The following is a 7,614-nucleotide window of genomic DNA, read 5'->3' on the forward strand; positions in this document are numbered from 1 at the left end:
TCCTGGTTCTGCAATAGGCGTAGCGCTAAACTAAAGCCTGTGTCTGCCAAGCTATACTAATGACGTCATGAGGACAAAGCGACGCAGGTGTCGGTTGCTTGGCCGGTTTGGTGGCTGCGAAAGCTGGACACTACGACGGAATAAGAGGAATTGACTAGAGACGAGATTCCGACGCATAGGAGAGAGAAAGCGCCAGTCAGACATGCCGAGACGCGCCAGGCCGGAGAGAAGCGAAGGTTGTTCATAATCTATTCATTCATTGTCCATTGTCCTTAATGCTGCTCCTGCCAGAAGAAAGCAGCCAAGCAAAGTAGGAAAGAAACCATGAAGTGGAGAAGCTGTCTCCTGATTGTCCTGATTCTCCATGGACGGCCCGCGTACAGATCGCAGGTCCGATGATGCGGGTGTCGCGCTCCTAGTCATCGGCTACGGTAACACCACTCGTCGCTGGGCTCAGCTTCAAGTCAGCCCCCCCGCCTCTTGCAACACACGCCGCCAGTTCGTCTGAGCTGCGAAAAAGACGCGTAGACAGAGACAGAAAAAGAAAGCGACGAATAAAGATAAGAGAAGAGAGGAAAGCTGAGACGCAATCAAGGCGGCGAAGCGTAAAACGGGAAATTTCGCTTCGCTACTGGTCGGTCCTCGGCTCGCACAACGGCCGTCAGTGGGCGACTGAAAAAGAAGAGCTCTGTTTCACTCGTAGCTCCACTTACCCGTCCGACTTATCGACAGACGCCAGGCGAAAGGGATCGAGGTATAGCAGGGGATTCTGACCTCCAGACCGACGTAGTACAGACAGGACGTCAAGCAGAGCTGATGCCGGGTAATGGTAATACAAATTAGATACACATGGACATATATGTAAAGACTGGGAAAGGACCGCGTTTCTAACAGCAGAAGCCTCACGCACTGGTTGTCGAAAGCAATCTCAAAAACATCTCACGGTAGTCATACGATGCATACGTCAGTATTATAGGAGGAAGAAAGCAGACACGAGAAAGTGAACGAAGAGAAAATGAGTTTTAAGCTGTAATGCCCTTGGCCTAGCTATATCCTCCATGCAAGACTGCAAAGGTTCGGCTTTCGCTATAGGAAGCTTTGCAGCAAATTATCTTTTTGGCTGTAGGTATATGGACAAATATAACTAGATTTTCCATTTCTGTAAGAGACGCCCTGCACGCGATTGTGATGACGTTCTTTAATGATTAATTAAACACAATTGATTGTCTATTTAACGTAACATCCACATCTCTTGTATTTCATGAAAAAAAGTGGCAAACGGTTACCGGGCCGGATTTACGTGGCGGATGTGGTCTGTTCACTTCTGAATCACAAAAGCTACACTAAGTCTTTACTGACCTACACCGTTGTACTAACCTATGAGACACGAAGGCAAAGTGGCAACGAAAAGTAGCAGTATTTTGGTAATTCACACGAATCCTGCACGAGCACTACAAGTTTATCGAGATTAAAGGTACGAAATTTAGAGCGATAACAAAGTAATTCTACTAGTACGCCATTTTTTGGGAAACAAATGATGCTCAGTGGAAATCACCTTCTATGTTAAAGAGGCAACACCAGGAAAACGGTGGGGTTCGAAGGACCCCCATGCTAGTGTTATGTTTGGGGCACAGCGGTTTGGTCCATTTTCCCTTGTTCCGTTCTAGTTTCACAGAATGAATTGGCTGGCTCCTATAGGTGTACTACGCTAGATGCAGGAGTGTGTCAAGAATCAATGCAGTGAAATGTTCATTAAAGATTGGAAAGATTAAGGCGTATAATCTCAGTTATGAAGACAATTTTTGCGTCCATCAAATTGTCGATATTTTACGGAAACAAGCAAAAGTAAAATAAAAGTATTCATGTTTAGGCTACATAATTGTGTTAAATGGCAACTCTCGTTACTTTACCAAACTTTCCTATCATTCGATCTCCCATTGTTTTGTAAAACGGTCAAGTACGGCAAGCAATTTTAGCAACACTTAGGAATTGAACGATTCTCAACGTGAAAAAGTTCACATGCTTAATGTTGGTAACTTTCCTCGACCTCCTATCAATCGAAGGTAACTTCGATTTACTACACCATAAAATGTGCTTATATAAATCGCTACGGCATAAATGTTAGCATAGTTATTGTCGTTCTTAGTTGAAATTATTTATCTATCTCCATTAGCTATCACCAAAAACTCAACATGGACACCCATTTTAGCCCGACCTCTGAACAATAAAGAAGCAAGTACTCGCCACCGTGTAGACCTTCGAACCCGCTTATACGTAAATATGCTGCAGCAATCCTTTATTAGGCTTGCTGAGGCGATGGACATAAGATGAGGCTAGAGCAAAAGGCTAGAGAAATCGTCTCGAAGCCTCGAAGGAAAGCAAACAAGATAAAACGGCCCAACTTCTTCAGAGAACCTCGGCAAACGGCGCAGCTATTGTAAGCGATGAAGTGTAAAGGGCTTACGCACTGTCGCAAGGCTATAGAGCGGCTACTCTTCTTGGTACCCTTCCCTATCAGTGAATGTTTTCTTAATGCACTGCTAGCTGCGTGGTAAGAACGGCGGCAACCTAAGTCACCACGTACGCGCCTCCTTGATGGGCCGGCCCGTCGGTCCGCTGCGAGGAACAAGCCTGTGTGATAGTCGAAGGCTACTCGGCCGTCACCGTACGCTAAGGCAACTTGACTCTGTATCTTTGCTTCTTGATTTTTCTGGATCACTCTCTCTTTCTTTATTTTGCCGTGTAATGATAATATAGAGAAGCGCACGCTAAGAAGAGACCGGACGGATAGACAGGCTCAAGTCGAGCCCCATACACGTCTTTTGTCTCGTCCTTCATATTTTAGTATTACCTCAGATCTCTGATCTCTGTTGTCCTTTGTCTGTTCCTCCTCTTTTTCATATCTATCTCCGCTTCTGTGTTTCGGTACGCAAAGGTCCCTTGCCGGACTATCAGCCGCCTTTGCGTATAAGAACGGACCGCAAGCGCGTGATGGAACGAAACGGACCTAGAGAACAACACAGCCTGAGCAAAAGAGCAAAACGACGGTGGCGGATGGCGTCGTCGGATCGGCAAGACTGCCATGATCGTGAACGAGCTCGGGTTCTCTCTTCGTTTTTCTATTCCAAACGGCGGGCCCTGATACCAATGAAAGCTTGGTAAGTATGGCGCGAGTTGAGTTTTTGGGTGGATAGCACCCATCGTGCGGGAGGGGGTACAGACAATCCTCCTACCGGTGAGCAGGGGAGCAGCAGGACGTGTGGGAGTGTCTCATTGTGTTTGCTCGGGGTCTATATTTGGGTACGTGTGTACGCTATCAGCTGCACAGCGTGCTCACAGAAGGTCTCCATCGTCTTTTCTTCCACCGGTTACTTCGGCGGCCGCTGGCAGTGTTGCTGGCATCGTTTGAAAAACGAAACGTGTTCTGCATCGATGAGTGAGCAATCTGACGCGAATCTATTTATTTGAAACAACAAATTATAAAATTGTTTTTAATAAGTTCTTAGAGAAGGGATAGTGAAATAAGTTCTATTAGCTGAGCAAAAGGGATACAAGTCTCCTTAAAATTTACTGTAGTTCCTGCAAGAGTTGATAATGATAAATAAAGAAAGAAAACTAGGGTCTCTTCTGACATAAAAAATGATTTCACCTCGCCTACGAGAGGTGTATGTTTGGTATCACGTGTTTTTTTTTTCTTTATCAAAATTAGATGTCACCCTAAGTTTAGCTCAGTGAAGTTGGTAAGTTTTTTTTTTCTTTTTTTGATGACAATACTTTTGCAAGTAGAGGCCTGAGATGATTCCACTTGGATTTCTGCTATTAGTAGATATGCATCGCACCCTGTTCTACTGGTCAATCATTTTCAGTTGTGTTTGGCATTACCAGATGGCAGAGTTATAACTGAGATGCGGACGGCTCTCTATATTAGAATGAGCGTGTACAAAAATCTAACGAATATACAGAAAGCATAACTTTTGTGCTTAAAACCGTAGGAAATAAAGATTTTGTAATGTGGGTTTAGTACATATATGGCTGTTCACCTATAGAGGCGTGCATGAGAATGGCGCGATTAGTAAAAAGAAAAAAAAGTTGTCCCAGAACATTCGATTAAACAATGTTTCAAAAATGACTGGCTGACAGTACTAAATGCTCCGTTGGGTAGAAAAATATTTCTCATTTTATGACATTCAGATTTAAAAAATTACAATATTCCATTATACATTGTCCTGATACATTTGAAGGTCGACACTGAATTATGTGGTCATTTCTAGGTACTTGACGGCTTCCGCAAGGAAATGTCTCGGATTAGCTTCAGGACTATTTAGGACATCTATCACGAAAACGAGATTCATGTTGAACATATATCTTTATTCGTTCCTGCACGGCTTTACTTACCGTTAGGCCAAACGATTCTACCATCATTGTTTTCATATAGCGCAAGTCCAGGATATCCAATCCATTCAATCACCTGCTTGTTGTCGTTGAAAGTTGTCGAAGTGGAAAACGTATCGAACGTGCTCAGCATGACACCCATTCAGGCCATCATATCGTTACAAAAAACACATTTTTCAAATTTGTGTTTTTGACACGGTTCACGTGGCCTAGCATAACGTTGGAGGTTGCCCTTCGCGTTTTTCACTGTTATGAAAAAAAACCCGTACTCTTGTGGGTTAGGGATAATTTTCATGGTTACCATTTAATTCAGGCTAGTCAAAACTTCTTTTTTGCCAGAACCACATACATATCTTATACACGTTTGCTAGTTACAGCTAAGTTTTGATTTTAATTACCACCTACCCTCGAACTTGGTCTCTTTTTACCTATAAGTCGGAAAACTTCGATATCAAAAAATATATGAAATGATCTGTATTATGTAACATTGAAAATGCGTTTTCGGTGTATAGAAAAGTTTATCAACCGCATCTATTAGCCTTTGCTAGATCACTATATAAACTACATCAGTACTTTTGGTATTTCCCATAGACATAATGATAAGTATTTAATACGTCGAATATCTACCATTTGTTGCTAGGCGTCTATTCGTTTTGGACCGTATATATAGAGCAGATAGTTGTGCATATCTGCTTTTCTCTACGAAATCAGTAATGTAGTAGCACCTATTTTTAGCCCTTCTGTTACGACAAGCAATCTTTTGAAGCTAATGAACAGAGGCTGTCTAGCAAAACTTCACTTCGTTACCCTTTGCTACCTCCAATAACTAGTAGTTGTCGCTTACCAGGCTGGAAAGCTCGCTGCAGGTAGCAGTTATGGGCCTTAGCAGGTGTGCCGTTTTTCATTTCTAACCTGGCGACTGTCGCTCACACCAGACCAAGTTGCATGCCGTAGTAGCAGCGACAGAGATGTACGACACCATGGCACACCAGAACTTACTACGCCCTACAATCCAGGTCACCATTCACTATTCAAGGTAAAAAGCCTGATGACGCTATCCAACTGCGACCAAGCGAAAAGCACTCAGGATTCTTGGCGATACTGTTCCGTCCTTTTGTGGCCTGTACACAGGCAACTATTGCCCCTGCTACCGCCAACGCTAAAAACCGAACTCCTACGTGAAGTCCGCAAGCAACCCGAGCATTTTCCCTAATATATGTGTGTCTGCAAGGGCAACAAATGGACCATCCTGGCTCGAGCTGCCGTTATTGTCGCCATCTTCGAGTGGGCCTCTCGACAGCATCCCTAAGCTTCTCCTCCAATGCGCACGCCAACCCCCTGGTAGCCATAATGTATCCAGTAGCAACCAGTTGTTGGCTTCGAGCTGCTGGCTGCTGAGAAGACCCGAGGAGAAAAGCCATAGTATCATGCGAAGCATATTGTTTAGCCAAGCCACACGGCAAGCAATGCTGAGCCTGCGTCAGCCATTGGGTCCTTAACGGATCGAGTAGGGTAGGCACACGACGATAGCAATGCTGTTTGCCTTAATCGCAGTCCTAGTTGTGGAGCTTGTTAGTGGTGATGGTAGCGGCATAGACCTTTCAAGACTGCGTGAGCGAGCTATGCCGCTGGTGTTATTGCATGCTGCGCGGGACAAATAGCTTACACAACGGCGAGCATGTGTCGGTATCGTTGTTGTGGTCTCCTCTATGCGACAAGTCTTACCTACGGCGTATTACTCTAAAGAGAGCGACTGCTAACACGCACCCAGGCCCCCAGTCACGTCGTGTATCACATAGTGTCTATTGACGTGGTTAATTCTGTTATCACGGCTGCAACTCAGTGTCTTCGACGGCACCAGCGTTAACCTACAATGGACCTGATATCTGTCAGCAACGGTGACGCAATCTTTCGTTCTGTTCAGCGTGTTGTATGTGAATCAAAGCTATTGGTCACTTGGCGCTGAAGGACAGTTTATATCATATAGAAATAAGGCAATACGGCCTGGAAGCAGCGTTCTGTCTAATAGATTAAGCCGGTATCGTTGAAGAATACGCTGTTTTCGAATCTATTCGTTACGGAATCCATCATAATATAGATTAGATTATAATTTACGCTGTTCGTCCAATAATTCGACAAAATCGTTCAGGTGCTTCTAACTTTAACACCATCTCAAAACGTATTTGGTAATGTTTCTTTACGCCATCAGATATCTATCGTCGTTGACGCCTTATATCTACCTGTTGACTTACCGAGCGATACGAGAGAAGCCGAAAGGTCGTGAGACAAAAGGGTGGTCGTCATAATGACAAATACATAGTAGGAGGTGACACCAACAGCAGAATCGTGGGACAATTTATTTTTATTTATTTATTAATTTGTTCGTTGAACTTAGTAAGGTTTTACCGAAGTGAAAATGTAACTTACTGCAATAATGGCTCAAGTAAAACCAAGATGATTCGCTAATTTTTCAAATCTAAACAACAACAAATGCTTGAGATGGCGAATACCGCTATAAGAAACTGCTGCAATTAAGCGTTACAGAGTTAATAGTCTATTTTCCTTTTGAAATTTGTTCAGATCAAATTATTTGTATTGCGTATCCTGTTGGTTATTTTACATTTTCTAGGTACTCTATAGTGCATGTATATATATCTATATCAGCAACTACGTATCGATACGAAAGCGCTGTCGTCTGGTTAGCTAGTGCCCATCTTTTTGGGTTTGTTATTAGGGCAGCCCTGAATATGTAGCCATTATTAATTCAGACTCAGACAAATGGTTACCAGATCGTCTTTATACCGTTTGCTAGGTATTCTGGAAGAAAGAAAAACTCTAAATTTAGAGTCCAGCAACGGTTGGATTTTCAAGTGAAACCGAATTTTTCACATTATACCTACATTAGGTAATTCGAACAAGAATTCCGTCGAAGAAGGAAATAAACTGCGTATATAATCATAGAGCACACAAATCCATAACTCTTAACAGACAGTAGGATAGATGCTTGAGCATGTGTTGAAATACGTTATGTGGCTAGCTCTCCAACACCGGATTTAAATTACGCTCAGGGTTGTTGAATTTTCACGTAACAGTGTATTTGGTGACGATAACTCTGCAGTCTGTAGGCATGCATAGGAAAACTGTGTGTTGTGCACATATTCATATGTTATAATGATGTAGCCTGGCCACGTTTCTTTTGCAAGCTGTCTAATCTGACAGACA

The 7,614-nt window shown here is 43.2% G+C and overlaps 1 long non-coding RNA gene across 1 annotated transcript in view; it reads right to left on the reverse strand.

Annotated features, from left to right (window-relative positions):
• The window catches only part of LOC111270460 (uncharacterized), a 48,312-nt gene extending 41,700 nt beyond the window's left edge, over nt 1-6,612 (reverse strand). Inside the window, exons 1-2 of the long non-coding RNA XR_002686306.2 lie at nt 5,237-6,612; nt 4,396-4,638 (exon numbers count right to left, since the gene is read on the reverse strand). This is a non-coding gene — a long non-coding RNA (uncharacterized LOC111270460). The remainder of the gene's footprint in view (nt 1-4,395; nt 4,639-5,236) is intronic.
• Between the last annotated feature and the right edge of the window lie 1,002 nt (nt 6,613-7,614).

Source organism: Varroa jacobsoni, unplaced genomic scaffold (genome assembly GCF_002532875.2).
Source record: "Varroa jacobsoni isolate VJ856 unplaced genomic scaffold, vjacob_1.0 scaffold_1474, whole genome shotgun sequence".
Lineage (NCBI taxonomy): Eukaryota > Metazoa > Arthropoda > Arachnida > Mesostigmata > Varroidae > Varroa > Varroa jacobsoni.